This window comes from Pantherophis guttatus, chromosome 4 (genome assembly GCF_059756535.1).
Source record: "Pantherophis guttatus breed Tessera chromosome 4, ASM5975653v1, whole genome shotgun sequence".
Classification (NCBI taxonomy): Eukaryota; Metazoa; Chordata; class Lepidosauria; order Squamata; family Colubridae; genus Pantherophis; species Pantherophis guttatus.
The window spans coordinates 110,516,820-110,534,516 of record NC_142066.1 but is presented as its reverse complement, the minus strand read 5'-3'; the positions used below and the strand labels follow the sequence as shown (position 1 = coordinate 110,534,516).

Sequence of the window (17,697 nt, the reverse complement as noted above, 5' to 3'; positions counted from 1 at the left end):
GTTAAATATCTTCTGATTCCCAGGCATGCTAGTCACTCCAGGCCTGGATGGAGGTCATTAGCAGGTCAGCCTAGAAAACCACATACTGCCTGCATCTCTTGGCCTGAAGATAAACAGAAGAATTGAATGTTGGCTGTAACCAGACCAATAACCCTACAAGCTGTAAGGATTGCTTAACAAATGTCAGCAATATTATTTTTCTTACAGGCTGGAATATCTTGACATTTTCCCTCAGTTATATTGTATTTTTACAAATGTTCTTTGAGAAAGTTGCTGAAAGTTGCTGAATACTGGAACTGTATCGTATAACTAAAAAATCACAAATTTTATATAAATTCTATGCAAATTGCAAGGGATATAGTGGATGACTTGCTATTTTTTCTTTTTAATTTATTGTATTAATTAACAAAAATGCAGTCATATAATAATTTTAACAACTTAAATTTGTTTTAGCATTTAAAAATTACAATTTAAAAATAATCCATAAATTTTAATCAAATCGACCAAAAGTTTCTTTTGTCTCTTTCTCAAAAGAAACCTAATTAAAAGATGAGACTTAAGAGCAATCCATTGCTGCAAATAATGTATAGAATGATCCTTTCCAGTGATTCTTTTGGTCATCTCTCATGCATGAAAAATGTGTTCCAGATGCCACAATATAGACAAGCTGTGTGTAACAATTAGTCTAAATTGAAGTTAAGAATCCAGTGGATTTCATATCAAATTGTGGCAACAAGAAGATATTTTACGCTGTGTAAATAATATTTTCTCACCTGAAAGTGCAATTAAATTGTAATTATGGTCTAATTTTATTGGGCATATATAGAAAAATAGTTTTTTCAATTAACACATGTTAAGATTAAAAAAAACATTAAAAAGTAACATTCTGCTTGATTATTTAAGTTTGCTTTTTTAAAAAGTTGTATAAACAGAATTAGATTCAACTTCTAAAAATTAATTATTGGTAGGAGGACAGTTGGACTTATCTAAAATATCTTTAATAGTGTGGATTTTTAGAAAATGCATCAAGATCAAATAATTCAGGAACAAGTGCTTAAATTTAATTAACAAACAGCATTTGATCATAAATCAAACTCACTTTAAATCTACTTAACTATTTAAGGCAGCTTCATTAGAATTGAGCTAAGCTCAACAGAAATATAAACATAGAAACTTGAAGGCAGAAAAAGACCTAGTGGTCCATTGTCTGCTCTTTTGAGTTGTTTGTTTTTGTTTTCTTTTTAATTTATTCTTTTTAATTATTATTATTATTTTATTATCATTTATTTTATTTTATTTTTTAAATTTTTGTCAGATGATACACAAGTATTTATCTAGCATTACTTTTTAACTTTTCTCCTGTCAGTTTGAGGTTATGTCCTTGTCTTCTTGATTTTTGCTTAATATTAAAAATACTGCTTTCTAGAACCTTATTTACACTCAATATAAATATCCCCCTTTTCCCTTCTCCAGGCTTTACATATTCAGTTCCTCCAGTCGCTTCCGATATGTTTTATTATCCCAAAGGTGCTTTTTCAAGAGGCATCTGGACTTTTTGGGTTTTCTTTCAAGGCGTTTTTGCTTCTCATCCAAGAAGCTTCTTCGTGTCTGACTGAAAGATGATGATGATGATGATGCAATACATGAATATCAGAAAAGCTCAGGAGGATCTTCAGCCAACAAAACATACATGCACATTTCAAACCCAAGAATACACTTAAGCAGAAGCTGGAATAAAACACCCAGACACAAACTGAGCAATGTGATATATGCAGTACAATGCAATGAGCCATGTGTAGATGTGTATATTGGGGAAACAAAACAACTACTTCGTAAACATATGGCACAACATAGGAGAACAAACCTATCAGGACTAGATTCAGCAGTCCATTTTCATTTAAAGACAAAGGCCACTTGTTTGGAGACAGCAAAGTCCACATTTTAGAAAGAGAGGACCACTGGTTTGAAAGAGGGGTCAAAGAAGCCATCTATGTCAAAACTGAACAGCCCTCTCTCAAGAGAGGGGGAAATATAACAATTTATCTCTAGTCTACAACACAGACCTTTCAACAGTTCCAAGAAGGCTCCATACCCATTTTGCACCACTCAGGTGACCCTGACGACATAGATAAACATCCAAGTGGTCTTAATGACTCGCTAAAAGTATATAAATGACCAGGTGTTTGCAATGAGTATAAATCCTTCCATTTCCCACTATCCAGTCAGTTCTTCAGTCAGATGAAGAAGCTTCTTAGATGAGAAGCAAAAAGTCTTCAAAAAATCCCCAGAAAGTCCAGTTGCCTCTTGAAAAAGCATCTTTCAGACAACTATGACCTGGATGACTGAAAATCTTGCACCATTTATGTTGCTTTGAACTCACTCAATTTTATTTTTTATTTTTTAATTCTCAGAACTGGACATAGTTCCAAAAATACTTTTTCAAAACGCAAATGGACTTTGTTTTTCCTTGAAGACATTTCACTTCTCATCCAAGAAGCTTCTTCAGCTCTTCTTCGATGAGAAACAAAATGTCTTCAAGGAAAACCAAAGTCCAATTGCCTTTTAGAATAGAATAGATTTTTTTTTTATTGACCAAGTGTGATTGGACACACAAGGAATTTGTCTTGGTGCATATACTCTCAATGTACATAAAGGAAGATATGTTCATCAAGAATCATAAGGTACGGGCTTCCGGTTTGGTTTCCATCGTCACCAGATGGTCTTTCGGGATCGCCAGCCTCGACCGCCCTACAGCTGAGAGACGGCTCGAAAAACTCCGTCTCATTGAGGAGACGTGAGAGAGAGCCAGCGAGAGCAGGTAGAGCCCTCTGCGAACTCCCCAGAGGTTTTTTTTTTACTCTTGGGGAGGAAGCAGAATGTGGCTCCCTTTCCAGCTCGCCGCTGCTCCGGGCTTCGGAGGAACTCTGCACTTTGCAGAGCCAGATGATCGGACCAACCCAATCAGCGAAAACTAACAGACTGTCTGAAATAAGCAGGATGAAATCCGGATTTGGGACTCTAAATTGCAAGTATTTCTAACAACCCTATGATTGATTTTAAAAGTGAAGAAAGAGTGGAAGGGGAAAAAAAAGAAAGTTTAAAATGGCGACTGGCTGAGGCTTGAGAAGAAAGCTGAAAGCGAAAGTCCTTCCGTTTGAACAGTTTAATATGTTACAAAGTATCTGAAACAATAGCGCTGGCTAGAAGTGAAGAGAAAAATTCCTATTTCATGTTTCTTCCTTCTTAGAGACTTGATATTGATATTGTCTGGAGAGAAGTCTTTTTTTTAAAAAAAGAGTCTGTTTGTGTGGCAGGATGGCATTAAAACTGACAAAGCCAGACAACCAAGCTGTGGGGGGGAGGGGCTCCCCCATTTATAAATCACATGAACAAGTTTTGAGCTTGCAGATGCAGAAGAATGGCTTTAAAGACCTAAAGGAATTTGTTTTGGAGGAGATGGCAAGACATGATGAGATTGTGAACCAGAATCTTGAAAAATTTAGACAGGAAATTAAAGAGTTGGTACAACAAAAGTATGATAACCTGAAATGATATATTGTAACAGCTTTGAAAAGCTTTTCAGAAATAATTATAAAGATGGATAAAGATCTTAACTTAGAAATAGAGTCTAAAATGAAGGAAGCTGGTTATAAGATTCATAATCTGGATAACAAAATACAAAGAATTGAAAATGATTTGATAAATATTCAAGAAAATAGCTCAGAAGTAGAGTCTAAAATAAAGGAAGCTGATCACAAGACTTACAATGCAGATAATATAAAACAAAGGATTGAAAATGAAGTCACAATGATGCAATTCAGATCTATGGAATTTGCGAACAGAATGAGGGAATACAGGAAAATAACAGAGAGGACTTGAGAAAGATGTCTGCTGAAGTTCTGGCTGTGATTTTAAAGGTTAGTCCTGAAGAAGTATTCTGTAAGATTGACAAGGCCTATAGAGTAAATTCTTGGGTGGCAAAACAAAGGCAGTTGCCCAGAGATGTGGTGATTTACTTTACTGATAAAGGAATAAGAAATGATATAGTGCAAAAGTCTTTTAACTCCACTCCAGAAATGAATGGAAGGAAGATTTGGATATATAAAGAGCTGCCGTCCAAGATGTTAAAAGATAGAAAGGATTTTGGATTTTTGGTGACTGAGCTAAAGAAACAAAACATCCCATTTAGGTGGGATGCTCCAGTTGGTATAATATTGAGATATCAAGGAGAAAGATATCAACTAAATACTGTTGAAAAAGCGGAAGAATTTTACTACAAGGTTTTTAAAATGGGCCCAACATCTCCACGTATGTCATCAGTGTTAGGAACACAGGAGGGGGATAAAGAAAAGCAAAATGAACAAGAAATTGAAACTCAGGATAAGCAGATGGAGATGGAGGTAATGGAAAAACAACAAGTTACAGAAGGCTTTTTGGATGAGCCGCTTTTGGATTCTCCTTCAGAGGCTATAGCTGGATCACCTATAAATATAAGAGAGGCGGCTTTGGACCTCGATTTGATGTTTTATCAAGTTACAGACCAGCATGTAACTCAAGCAGCTGATATACAAGTCCTAGGAAGGCAACCAGGATGGAGATCTAAACCACAACAAGTTAAGAAAAGAAGAAGCAGGTCCTACAAAACTAAAAAAATTTAAACTAATTTTTTTTTCTTTTTTAGCCAACAGATTAATGCCAGTTAAATATAATAAGCGGGATTTATAGAAGGCTGATACATGAAAATATAACTGAGGCAAATTACAGACTTATACTATTTTGAGAAGAATAACAGATCTCTGCAGTGCTGGTGTTCTTGGGATATGGAAGATGGCCTTTGATTGAGCGGATTGGAACTTTCTATTTTGGACTCTTTGAAAAATGGATTACGTATATGTTGAGTTATAAGGCAAGAGAACTATGGAATTGGGGCATGCAGAAGATCTGGTTGTTACCCTTACGTGGTGGTTGGAATTAATAATCTAGACAAAAGATACTACAGAAGATACTACATGGAATATAAATATAAAGTCACTCGGGTGGTTTTTTATATACAGAAACATATATTATTGATGGGGGCAGATGGTAATTGAAGATACTGAATACACTGTTGGAAGCAGAACTTGATGTTACCCAAACATGGGCGATGGAATTAATAATCTAGTTGAAAGACATTACAGAAGATACTATATGGATTACAAATTTAAAGCCATTTGAGGATTTTGTTTATATATGGAAATATCTTTTAGTGGTGTGGGCAGAAGAATAAAGATATTAAAAATATTATGTATGGTAGACCTGTAGGAAAGTGGGTGGAGATAGGTTAGGTTACTGATTGTTTAGTTTAGGAAAAGAGATGTTATGTTTAGATATTAATATACTTAAAAGATTTGAATTAAGAGATATATGTGTGGGGATGGAGGAAATGGGTAGATTATGAGTTGAATAAATGCTAAATTAGGATTTATTATATAGTTTTATAGCTGAATGTTGCTTTGAAATGTATAGTATAGGGGGGATATAATAATAATGTTAGAAAGAAATGGTTAGCACATAGGGGGTGGTGTAAAAGGGTGGTAAAGTATTATATAATGTGATATCAATTTGGATTTTATCTTGGAGAAGCCATGGGGGGAGGGGAGGGTGAAGGGGGATGGGGGGAAAGGGGGAAAAAATCTGTATTCGAAAAACTTTTTCAATAAAAAAAAATCATAAGGTACAACACTTAATGATAGTCATAGGGAACAAATAAGCAATCAAATAATATTAGGAAACAGTCAATATAAATTGTAAGGATACCAGTAACAAGGTTACAGTCATAAGTGGGAGGAGATCGATGATAGGATCGATGAGAAGATTAATAGTAATGCAGACTTAATAACTAGTTTGACAGTGTTAAGAGAATTATTTGTTTAGCAGAGTGATGGCGTTCGGAAAAATATGTTCTTGTGTCTAGTTGTTCTGGTTTGCAGTGCTCTATAGCGTCGTTTTGAGATAGGAGTTGAAACAGTTTATGTTCAGGATGCGAGGGGTCTGTAAATATTTTCACAGCTCTCTTTTTGACTCGTGCAGTATACAGTTCCTCTATGGAAGGCAGGTTGGTAGCAATTGTTTTTTCTGCAGTTCTAATTATCCTCTGAAGTCTGTGTCTGTCTTGTTGGGTTGCAGAACCAAACCAGACAGTTATAGAGGTACAATGACAGACTCAATAATTCCTCTGTAGAACTGTAACAGCAGCTCTTTGGGCAGTTTGAGCTTTCTGAGCTGGCACAGAAAAAACATTCTTTGTTGTGCTTTTGTGATGACGTTTTTGATGTCAGGTGTCCATTTTAGATCTTGCGATATGGTAGAACCTAGAAATTTGAAGGTCTCTACTATTGATACTGTGTTGTCTAGTATTGTAAAAGGTGGAAGTATGGAAGGGTTTCTCTACAGTTTTGAGTGTATTCAATTCCAGGCTAGTTGTTCAACCTCTCGTCTATATGTCAACCTCTCGTCTATATATGTCTATAAGTCTACCACCATTTCTACAGTTTTGAGTGTATTCAATTCCAGGCTAGTTGTTCAACCTCTCGTCTTCATCATTGTCTCGAATGAGACCGATCACTGTCACCTTTGTGACAACCATGACCTGGATGACTGAGAATCTCCATAGACAACTGGACGCAGTATTCCAAATGGGATCTGAGGCCTATGTGGCAGGATTAGTACTTTCTTTTTCCTGCTGCTGGTGCCTCCAGAAATACATCCCAGAATTTTTTTTCTTTACAGCTGCCCAGCCACACTATTTCCTCATTTTACAGTTATCTGCTATATTATACCTAAATCCTTTTCTTCTATTGTTTTGTTTAACACTGTACCCCCAATACTATACTGTGCCAGAGGATTCTTTTCCTCAAGTCAAGTGTATTATCTTACATTTAGAAACATTAAACTGCTATTTCCACATTTTTGACCAATTTTCCAGCAGTGCCAAATTGTTTTCCATGCTATGAATGGCCCCAGGAACATCAACTCTTAACTTTCAAGTTGAGCAAGCAGATTTTTTTTTATTCTGGTGACCAAATTAATATCACTACAGGTAACCCTCAACTTGTGACTGGTGGCTTATTGACCATTTGAAATTATGATCAACCTGAAAAAAAGGGACATGACGTGAATTTGAACTTATGATGGTAAAGCCCCCTTCATTGTCATATGACTGAACTTAAGGCATTTCTGAATTTTGGCTAAACTGTACCCATTTCAGACCATTGATTTGCTTAATGATGGTGGTATTTGCTTAACAACTATGGATTGATTGATTGATTGATTGATTGATTTTCCATGTTTATTATCTGAAACACCTTCCTCCTCCTATTTTCCCCACAATGAACCTATGAAATGGATTAAGCGAATGACTGGACCAAGGTCACCCAGCTGAGACAGCACTTGAACTAACAGTCTACTGCTTTCTAGTCTGATGTCTTAAACAGCAGACCAAACAGACCAAATAGACCAAATGATTTACTTGATCAGTGCAAAAAAGATTATAAGATTATAATCCATTTTATGATTGTTGCAGCATGCAATCATAATGGGCACTCTCCATTACTTTTGTATATGGAGAAATATCTGTAATGAACATGAACAACGTCCTGCTTCAAACTTATTGGAGTCACATTTGCCTTTGACTTGCTTTGAACCTGTTGGAGTCACGTTTGCATTCATCTTGCTTCAGATCTGCTGGAGCTGCGTTTGTCCTTGCCTTACTTTGAGCTAGTTGGGGTTGTGGTTGCTTTCATTGAGCCATGCCTCTGTGGGGGTCATGACTGCCTTCATGTACCATGAACTTGGAAAATTAAATTTATTTGTCCTTTCACCCAGTTTTTGTTCACCAGAGGCCTCTCTAAGGAGTTGTAAGTAAGAAATTATTTGCAAACTACAGTTAGTTCTTGGTTAATGATGGTAATTTCCATTATTAAGCGATGTGGCTGTAAAGTGTGATGTCACATGATTGCATCATTTAGGAATCCAGCGGTGAAATCTGGCTGGATCTATCTGGCTCGCGCGAACCAGTAGTGCCAGCGGCGGGATGCTCCCTCCACCTGCTGGGACATCATTACATCCTGTTTTTACCCTCTGCGTATGTGGGTGCTCCTGCACACTCCCGTTCCCGAACTGGTAGTGAAGGTAAGTGGATTTTATTGCTGTTGTAATCCCAGCCATTCCCATTAAATGAGATTCTCAGTTGTTAAGTGAGGACTTCCTTGTAACCTGCTAGTTTGTTACCTAGTTTATATATTGCACTAAGATACATTTAGTGACTTTATTGTGTAAGACACTGTTGTCTAAATTCATATTAGCATTAAGCTATTAACCACGCTTGCAAACAATGATGTCTGAATTAACAGAAGATGCTACTTCAGAACCAATCACATTTTGGTTTAGTGCAGTGTATGAACCTATCTCTTTCTTTACAATGTTTCAAGGCACTATATACTGCAGTTAATAAAACTTTTTAGTTGGTTTGTATAATTTACAGGAACTGTGATATGCCATGTGCTATTATGGTTTTGAAATATTAATTCTGTCTCATCTGTTGAATCAAACATACCCACCTTTTAAAAAACAATTGTGCCAATCAAGCATAGTTGACATAGTTGACAAATTGTGGACATTAAATGATCACGATTTGATTGACCTTACTGTAACGATGTGGCAGCATTGCAGCACTTGTCTGCAGTTTTGCTAAATTTCAATCCCACAGCAATCACAAACCCCAGATTTTGGGCACATTCTCAAGTTAGGTCTTTTAAGGTAAATTTATTTAAAAATTGTTCCCCTGTGATGCACCATTTTGCCCAATTGAAGGCTACAAACAATCAAACATACACAATAATTTTAGTAATATGTAGATTACTGGGAAATGTTGGGTTTCATGGATTCAACCCTTAGTTCCAATTTTTATCGTTGGTGTATCAGTGGGTCTTGCATCATAAGTCTGGATCATCAGGTAAAATCTAAACATAGTTGCATGCTGGGTGGAGATCTACCCTACAACATTCAAGACTGCAAAACAGGGAAGCAAGGTAACATCATCACTTGCGTATTGACAATGTAAACTTCATAATCTGTATATTAAACATATTTTTAAAATTATATATTAATTTGTTAATATGTGTGTGTGTGTGTGTGTGTGTGTGTAAATCTAAATGTATATGTGTATATGTGTATGTATATATACACACACACATATATACACATATACATACACACACACACACACACACACACACACACCAAATCTCTAATGTTTGTTAGGCTAGAAGATAATGATATGCACAAAGTCACATTAAATGCTCCAAGTCTGTTAAATAGGATCCTTTCAAATTCTCAGGCTGGGTTCTTTCCAGAACTGTATATTCCCTGCAACTTCTGGTTCCTGCCTAAACATTAATTTTAGCTGTTTAAATATATGTCTGAATGCCTGGAGAAGCTAAATTGAAGACAGTGGGGTATATATATGGCTCTACTTTTACCTCTGTCTAACTTCTAAGATTTAGCTACGAGAATTTACATTTATTTTAAGACAGTGACAGCTATCAGCATGATCTTGAACCATGCTTTACTCATACTTTATACTGAAAGAGTCTTCAGTATTTTTTGAATATCCAGGCAGATTTGAAATTTAAAAGCATGTTATGGTCACTCTGAAAAATAGACATAGAGTTAACCATCCATTTACTAGAGGGCAATCACCCATTTACCATTTCCTAGGATACCAACTCCTAGGATAATATATACCATCTTCGATATATCACCATAATGGCTATGGATGGTGAACAGAATTTAAAATTAAAACACTATAAAATTAAACATATAATCCAAGAAAGAAAAAATGACAGTTAGGAATAAAAACTTCAAAATAATGACAAACCACATAAGCATCGTTAATTTGATTAATTTAATTGGAGTCTTGGTGGACATTCATTTAAATATGAGCCAGCAGTGTGCTGTATTTGCCAAAAAAACCAAAACATTTCTAGGCTGCATAAACAGAAGAATAGAATCAAATGTTAATACCACTTTATAATACCTTGGTAAGGCCACATTTGGAATACTGCATCCAGTTTTGATCACCATGATGTAAAAAAAAAATAAAAATGTGGAGACTCTAGAAAGACCAGAGCAGCAGACAAGACAGCAAAGATGACTAGCGGACTGGAGGCTAAAACATATAAAGAATGGTTTCCAGAATTGGATATGTCTAGTTTAATGAAACAAAGGAGTAGGGGTGACATAATAGCAGTGTTCTGATATCTCAGGTGTTGCTACAAAGAAGAGGGAGTCAAGCTATTCTCCAAAGCACCTGAAGGGTAGGACAAGAAGCAATGGATGGAAACTAATCAAGGAGAGAAGCAACCTAGAACTAAGAAGAAATTTCCTGACAGTTAGAACAATTAATCATGGAACAACTTGCCTCCAGAAGTTGTGAATGCTCTGGAAGTTTTTAAGAAGTGATTGGATAACCATTTGTCTGAAATGGTATAGGGTTTCCTGCCTAAGCAGGGTTGGACTAGAAGACCTCCAAGATCCCTTCCAACTCTGCTATTCTATTCTATTCTATTCTATTCTATTCTATTCTAGTCTAGTCTAGTCTAGTCTAGTCTAGTCTAGTCTAGTCTAGTCTAGTCTAGTCTAGTCTAGTCTAAGGTAGAGGTAGAGGTAAAGGTTCCCCTCGCACATATGTACTAGTCGTTCCCAACTCTAGAGGGCGGTGCTCATCTCCAAAGGCGCATGAAACACTGTTACCATCCCACCAAAGGTGGTCCCTATTTTTCTACTTGCATTTTTTACATGCTTTTGAACTGCTAGGTTGGCAGAAGCTGGGACATGTAATGGGAGCTCACCCAGTTACGCGGTACTAGGGATTCGAACTGCTGAACTGCCGACTTTTCAATCGACAATTTCAGCATCTTAGCTACTGAGCCACCATTTCCCATGTCTAGTCTAGTATAATTTCCCAACAGTTTTATTCTGAAAAGGTTGGCATACTTCCAATGCAATGGACTGCATTCATGGAAATAAGGCACTATGTAGAGCTGGTGGTGTTTTGCTTGCACAGACCTATTTCATAATTCTCAGTTAAAATTAGGTAAACAAAGCAATATTTTGCTTTGTGTTATGGGCCCCAGTTTTGAAATCTAAAACTAGATATCAAAATGACAGACAAATGTAAAGTCACTAAAAGAATACATAATTGATTTACTTACAGGAAACAGAAGTCAAATATTGAACTACAGTACCTGTTACAATGAGGTAGGAGTTGTAGTTCAACTAGTAAGACCATAGGATGTCTATCCTTAGAAAGTTGAGTAAATTTCAAACAAACAGCAGTTTCTAATTTAAAAAAAGAAAAGTGACTTCATATATATATGGTAGTTGTTCACAAACAGCAGCATAGTAGATTAGAATATAATAAAAATCAATGTAGCCAAATCCTGTTTGAGCTTTGATGTTGGATGATCTGTGGTAATGCAGTAGCATTGAATAAAACCAAATTCCAATATTTATTTGTCCATTTTAGTTCTTCACAAGTATTGTTTCAATAATAGTCTCTACAATGTCAGAGATCACTTGAGACAAAAAATAAAATTGTAATTGAAAATATGCTTAATCAGAAAGGCAACCTTGATAATTTTATATTATAGTATTCTATACACAGCAGTTAGACACAAAGTGGACATGAAAGAACTTAAACTGATTTTGGAGCACAATATAATCAAAACTAATTAACCACCTTTTTCTCTCATGAATTCATATTGAGAAAGCCTAACAATGTATTTTATTCAGTTTTGCATATTGTATAAATGTTGGTTTTGTCCTAATCTGGGAATGTCTAATACCTAATCAGCCATTACCATATTGTAAGATTAAGTCATCTATGTTCTCCCCTTTTGGGAAAAGGGCACTGCTATCTCGTACAGATCTTAAAATCTAAAGGAAAAATATTGTCAAATATTCTGATAGGGTTATTTCTTTTGGATTATTCTACATACAGGATCTATCTGTATACTTTAAGGTCCTATGGATCCTATGGCATTATCCTTAGGCATTTTAGTACTGCAGTTGTAACTTGTTACAGGAAAAGTTAAGGCTGAATTATAGTAAATACCAGTAAGCATGTTCATGCCTAGCTAGCTAATCCTTATTTGCTTTTTTTTTAAAGTACAGATATAATGTTGTATATCAGATATTTAATTGAGTATAATTACTGCTGTGCTACAACACGATAACTGGAGAGTCTCAATCTGCAGTTCTCCAGACTTTGCCCCAGAGGTAAAGGCTAGTTGGTGCTTGAAGACAATCTACTGTTGTAGATTGTCATTCCTGTTATTACATACTTTTTGTAACTGTCCTGTCTAGGCTTTCTGCATAGCTCCAGGTGATCAATTGGTTTTTGCTGGGAAATCGGCTGTAATCCTTGAGGCAAGACATTGTTTTCATGCTGTTTTGTTATTTAAATCAGCTCAACTCCTGATGACTACATGAATGGGGTTTTCTTGGCAATAAGAGACATGCATTTTGCCATTGCCTTATTTCCGGATTATTTTTAAAAAATTTCTCTTCCGTTTTGGGGTTTTCTTAAGGCCATTCATCCAAACACTAATCAGGTTCAACCTTGGTTCTAAGCCCAGATGAAATTTTTGAGAGAAGGAAAAAGATAACAAAACAATTGTTGATCAAGGCAGAAAGATCCAAAACTGTTTTTTGAACGTGTGTAAAAATGGTTCAAAGTACAAGGCCTGAATTAATTCTACTTATTCATAGCTAGTTTTTGAGAGTGTTTAAAGCCAATTTAGGATATATAATAGTTACTTGTACAATAGACTTTATCTACTGTGGTTGTATACCTTCTAAATAGAGTGAGAGAAAGCCTATGGGACTGTTAAATGAAGGCTTCATCTGTCTGTCTATATTGCAAGATCACTATAGCAACCAAACATAAATCAAGAAAATAGCTGCTTTTGTAAGTTTGTTAATAGGCACAACATGCTTCTTTAGAAAATCCAACTATTCTTTCAATGGACTTTGATTGAAAGTCAGCCTTTTCTACAGACACATTCACATTCACATCTAGTAGCAGCTTGTATGGTTGTCCAAGGCCTAATTTATTATCCTTTAAAGATTGTATAAAGAAAAAAATGGTTCTCAAAACAATGTTTATATTCAAAGGAATAAGCACAGGACAACAAAAGAGCATCCTTTTGTTCTTGGTGTGAAATATTAATCTTTAACTTCTTTGATCACCCCATCGTCCACAAAGCTTTTTATGTTTGGTTACCCATATTCTTGCCTTGTAATGGAGATTTTGGCTATATCATCATCACCACCACCATCATTTTTCTACCCATTTTCCACCCCCACTTCCCAACATGCTCCCTGACATTCAAAGGCTTTTGGTTTGAAGTTATTTTAGGGCCAAGTGAACATTCTTAAAGAAGATCCTTGAATTCTCCATGCCCTTATTATTTTAAAAGAAGGGTTGAGGACTTAAAATAAAATAAGGCCAGGTATGCAAATGAAGAATCAATTCTCCTGCTTCCTTTCCTATAGCCTTCTGTTTAAGTGGTTTTCTCCCAGTCAACCTACTTCACATTGGAAAAGGAATGTCTGAGGCAGCATAATCTGTATTTACTCATTCGGCCTTTTCTGAAATTAAAAATGCATTTTTAATATTTCTGTGCTTTTCCTTTTGTGTTTTGTAGCAAATCTCTCATATCACATGTACCTCAGCCAGAAGTGGCCAAAGGTGCTACCTGAGGTGACACGTCTTCCACCCCTTACCCTAATCAAGATGTATTGAACTCAGTTACTCGGAAACTGATGTGAGGCCCAGAATCACAAAAAATAGCTTCTAAAATACAGTAAATGAAATGGCTTCCTCTTGGTTGCCATGTCATGTTCTTTGCCTTCAGTTTAGCCCACACTCAGCAGACAAAAACAGAAAGCAAATCTTCTTTTGGCTTCATGTCACTGCAGACAAGAGCATGGGTATTTGTGACTGCTGCATAATTTCCAATCCCTGTGAAAACTGAAATGGGAAAAAAAATATTCCTAATTTTATCAAGTCATTCAAATGTCAGAATGTAAAAAAAAAGTCAGGAAGGAATGCAATGAAAGTAGCCCAGAGTCTTTGATGTAAGAGAGGGAGTTAGCGATCATTGATTGTAAGACAAGATTTCAAAATAATTTGTTTTTCTGTTGCTTTCTCACAGGAAACAAAGATAAGGAAAAAAATCTTTGAGGTACAGTTATAATAAGAGCTATTAACCTTTGGTTGTAAAGATCAGAAAGTAAAGTAGAAATAATATTACTTTAAAGAAAATCAAACATACAACAAGTAACAATTACAAAAATATTCTCTATTCCAGGATTCAAGTGATTTCTAAGAATAGGCAACTAGTGAAACTGTTAAGTAGGATATGACCCTACTGATTACATTCAGACATTAAATGTTATGATGAATAATAAAAAAGTCTATTTCAAGTCAAGGTCAACTTCTGGGGCTTGCAGTGCCAATTCAAATATCTTTTGCATGGTCAGTTCAAATAACTTTTGCCTTTCCAATTTGGCCAGTACTTGCATTTCTGAGTCTTATTTTCCCAAATACCTTCCCAGCAGGTCTGACCCTACTTAGCTTTTTCAAGATCTTTAGATCATCTAGATGTTTCTAGTTATCGTAGTGTTATACCATAGCTTATGTGAATATATTTCTAAGAATGAACCTTTTTTTCCTTCTCCAGGATAGCCTTGGGTTTGAGATGAGAAACATTGCTTTTATTTTCATTTATCATTGTGTATAAACCCTAAATTCTAGTTTATTTTAATATATTGAAACAAATTATCTTCATCACCATGATTTTGAAGTTGGTTTGGTTTTAGCCTAATATATCTTAAAATACGACTGTCTGGAATTGGAGGAAATTCTAAAGCAAAACTTCCTAGAAATAGATAGCAGAGTTTTTAGTCTTCCAAATCCGTGAATGCCTAAGTTTGGATGATAAATATGTGAACTCATCACTAGAGTTAACTGTAGCTCCTGTAATGTACATTTGTATCCTTAAAGGGATTCAGTCAGGACTGTATATATGTTATGCAGTTGAGAAATAATAAAATGCACAGATTTATGTATATCTATCAAAGGTATATTTCATAATTCCCATACATGTTTTAGCAATTCACCATGATGTTTTTAGTTTTCTTTCATTAGTGAATGTTTGGTATTCATAGCTATAGTCATAGTATGGTAATCTGTTGTTCAGGGATAGGCAACCTGTTTCAGTAATGCCTGATGAACACTGGTATCCACCAAGCGTTTCGCCCAGTCTGATTTTATAATTATCTAAAGCTGGATTGACAGTATAGACCATTGTTTTGCCTTAATATTAGTTTATATATGAGAATGTATCAGCATTGTCTCAAAATCTTACATTGTTTCCCAAACATTATCTAAATCTTCTGCAACTGTTATGAACAGAACATATTATTCTTCTTATTCTGCGAGACTCCCCCCTCTCGCAGGTGTGGCCCTCCACTTTATCAAGGGCCTACCTTTATGACGGGCTTTGGCACCCCGAGAGGTGGCATGCTGCAAAAAGGGGATTGAGGGGTTTTTTAGGGAAACTTTTTGATAGATTTTTAAGGGATTTTAAGGGGCGGGAGGGTTGTGTGGGTTTGGGGGTTAACCCACGGGGGGAGGGGTCCGGCCCAGCTGTCAGTGGGGCCACGGAGGGTGCAGATTCTGGGGGTAAGGGGGACATCAGAGTCCATTCTGTCGAGGGCTTTTCTATCAATGTGTTGAGTGGGAGGGGCAGATATGGCGGGAGCAGGGGGCAGCATCATGTGGTGGGGGCGCGCACTTGCTATCTTCGAGCGGTGGCGCGCCCCGGTCCCCATAGCCCTTCTCGCACCCCAGACTGTTCAGACTCTCAGGGCCCGAGCCTTCGGCTGCTGTCGTGCAATGCCAGGTCCGTGGTAAATAAAGCCCCCCTCATTTGCGATCTTATTCAGGAGGGGGGAGCAGACCTGGCAGGTATTACGGAGACCTGGTTGGGCCATGAGGGGGGGGTTCCCCTCGTGGATATGTGCCCACCAGGTTTCCGAGCATTCCATCAGCCGAGAGCTCAGGGCAGGGGCGGGGGGGGGGTGGCGGTTTTTATAAAGGAAAGTCTTGATCCGAGGGAGACCACTGTTCCACAGATAGCCGGATGTGAGTCCCTTTTTGTGAAGTGGGGTCGTGGAGTACAGATGGGCTTGTTGATCACGTATCTGGCTCCCTGCCACGTGGCAACGGCCCTGCTCGAGCTGCTCAACGTCATAGCTGAGGTGGCGGTTGGTACCCCCAGACTTTTTTTTTTTTTTTTTATTGCAAAAGTTTTACAATTACATTTTCACCCTTTTTTTTTTTTTCACCCCCCCACCTCCCTCCCCAAACTTCCCGTCCTCCCTAACCCTCCCTAACCCTCCCCCCCCGGACTTCCCTATTATGTACTCATAACTAATAACACTAATATATATACCTGAACCCATCCCTCCCCCTATATAATTTTCCCTCTTTGTCTCTTTACATTAAGATATTTCTAATACATTGTTTTCAAATAAAAGCTATTTGATACTTTCTAATTTGATATTTGTTCTGAACATATTCTATCCACCTTTTCCATTCCCATTCATAAGTCTCTTGTGAACAATCTTTTAAATATGCTGAAATCTTCGCCATCTCTGCAAAACTGGCCATCTTCAAAGTCCATTCCTCGATAGTAGGCAAAGCTTCATTCTTCCAATATTTACCTATCAACAATCTTGCTGCTGTTATCATATACAATATCAACTTTGTTTCACCCAATGTAAAACCCTTAACTATGCCCAATAAAAACAATTGTGGAGAGAATTGAATTTTTTTCTTCAAAACATTCTGCATGACCCACCAAATTTTTATCCAAAAAGCCTTAACTTTCCTACAGGTCCACCAAACATGATAATACGTAGCATCCAAACATTCACATCTCCAACATTTTGGCTGGACATTAGGGTACATACATGACAACTTTTTGGGATCTAAATGCCATCTATAAAACATTTTATAGAAATTTTCCCTCAGGTTCTGCGACTGTGTAAATTTAACATTCTGGACCCAAATTTTTTCCCATGTTTCCAACATCACTGGTTCTTCAAAATTTTGTGCCCACTTAATCATGCAATCTTTAACTAATTCCGTTTCTGAATCCCTTTCTAGCAAAACATTGTAAAGCCTTTTAATATGCATTGGACCTTTCTCTCTTATATGTCTAACCAATTCTTCCTCATGCAACATAATACCAGTTTTTTGGTCCTCTTTCCATCTCAGTTGTAATTGATTATATTGTAACCAGGTTAAATTAATCCCTTCGTCCAACAGTGTCTGCAATGTCTTCAGCTGCCATCTGCCCGCATCTGTAAAAAGAACCTCTTTGTATAAAAACCCCCCGAGTGACATTATATTTGTATTCCACAAGGTATGACCAAGATCCAGCCATAGCGGTATTTTATAATCCCATTTGAGTCGGTGCTTCTTCCAAACTCTCATCAAAGAGTCTCTAAGTATATGACTTTTAAATACTTTATCAACTTTGTCATCATAAAATAGGTAAGCATGCCATCCAAATTCAAGATCAA

General features: G+C 36.6%; 1 protein-coding gene across 11 annotated transcripts in view; it reads left to right on the top strand.

Moving 5' to 3' along the window:
- RARB (retinoic acid receptor beta) overlaps positions 1 to 17,697 on the top strand; it is a 559,406-nt gene that overhangs the window by 273,817 nt on the left and 267,892 nt on the right. The window contains exon 1 of one of the 11 annotated variants that reach the window (XM_087892560.1): positions 8,013 to 8,169. The exons of the other annotated variants lie outside the window; for them this stretch is intronic. The gene's annotated coding sequence lies outside the window, so the exon portion shown is untranslated. Of the gene's footprint in view, positions 1 to 8,012; positions 8,170 to 17,697 lie in introns of those variants that run through there. 11 annotated transcript variants of the gene reach the window in all.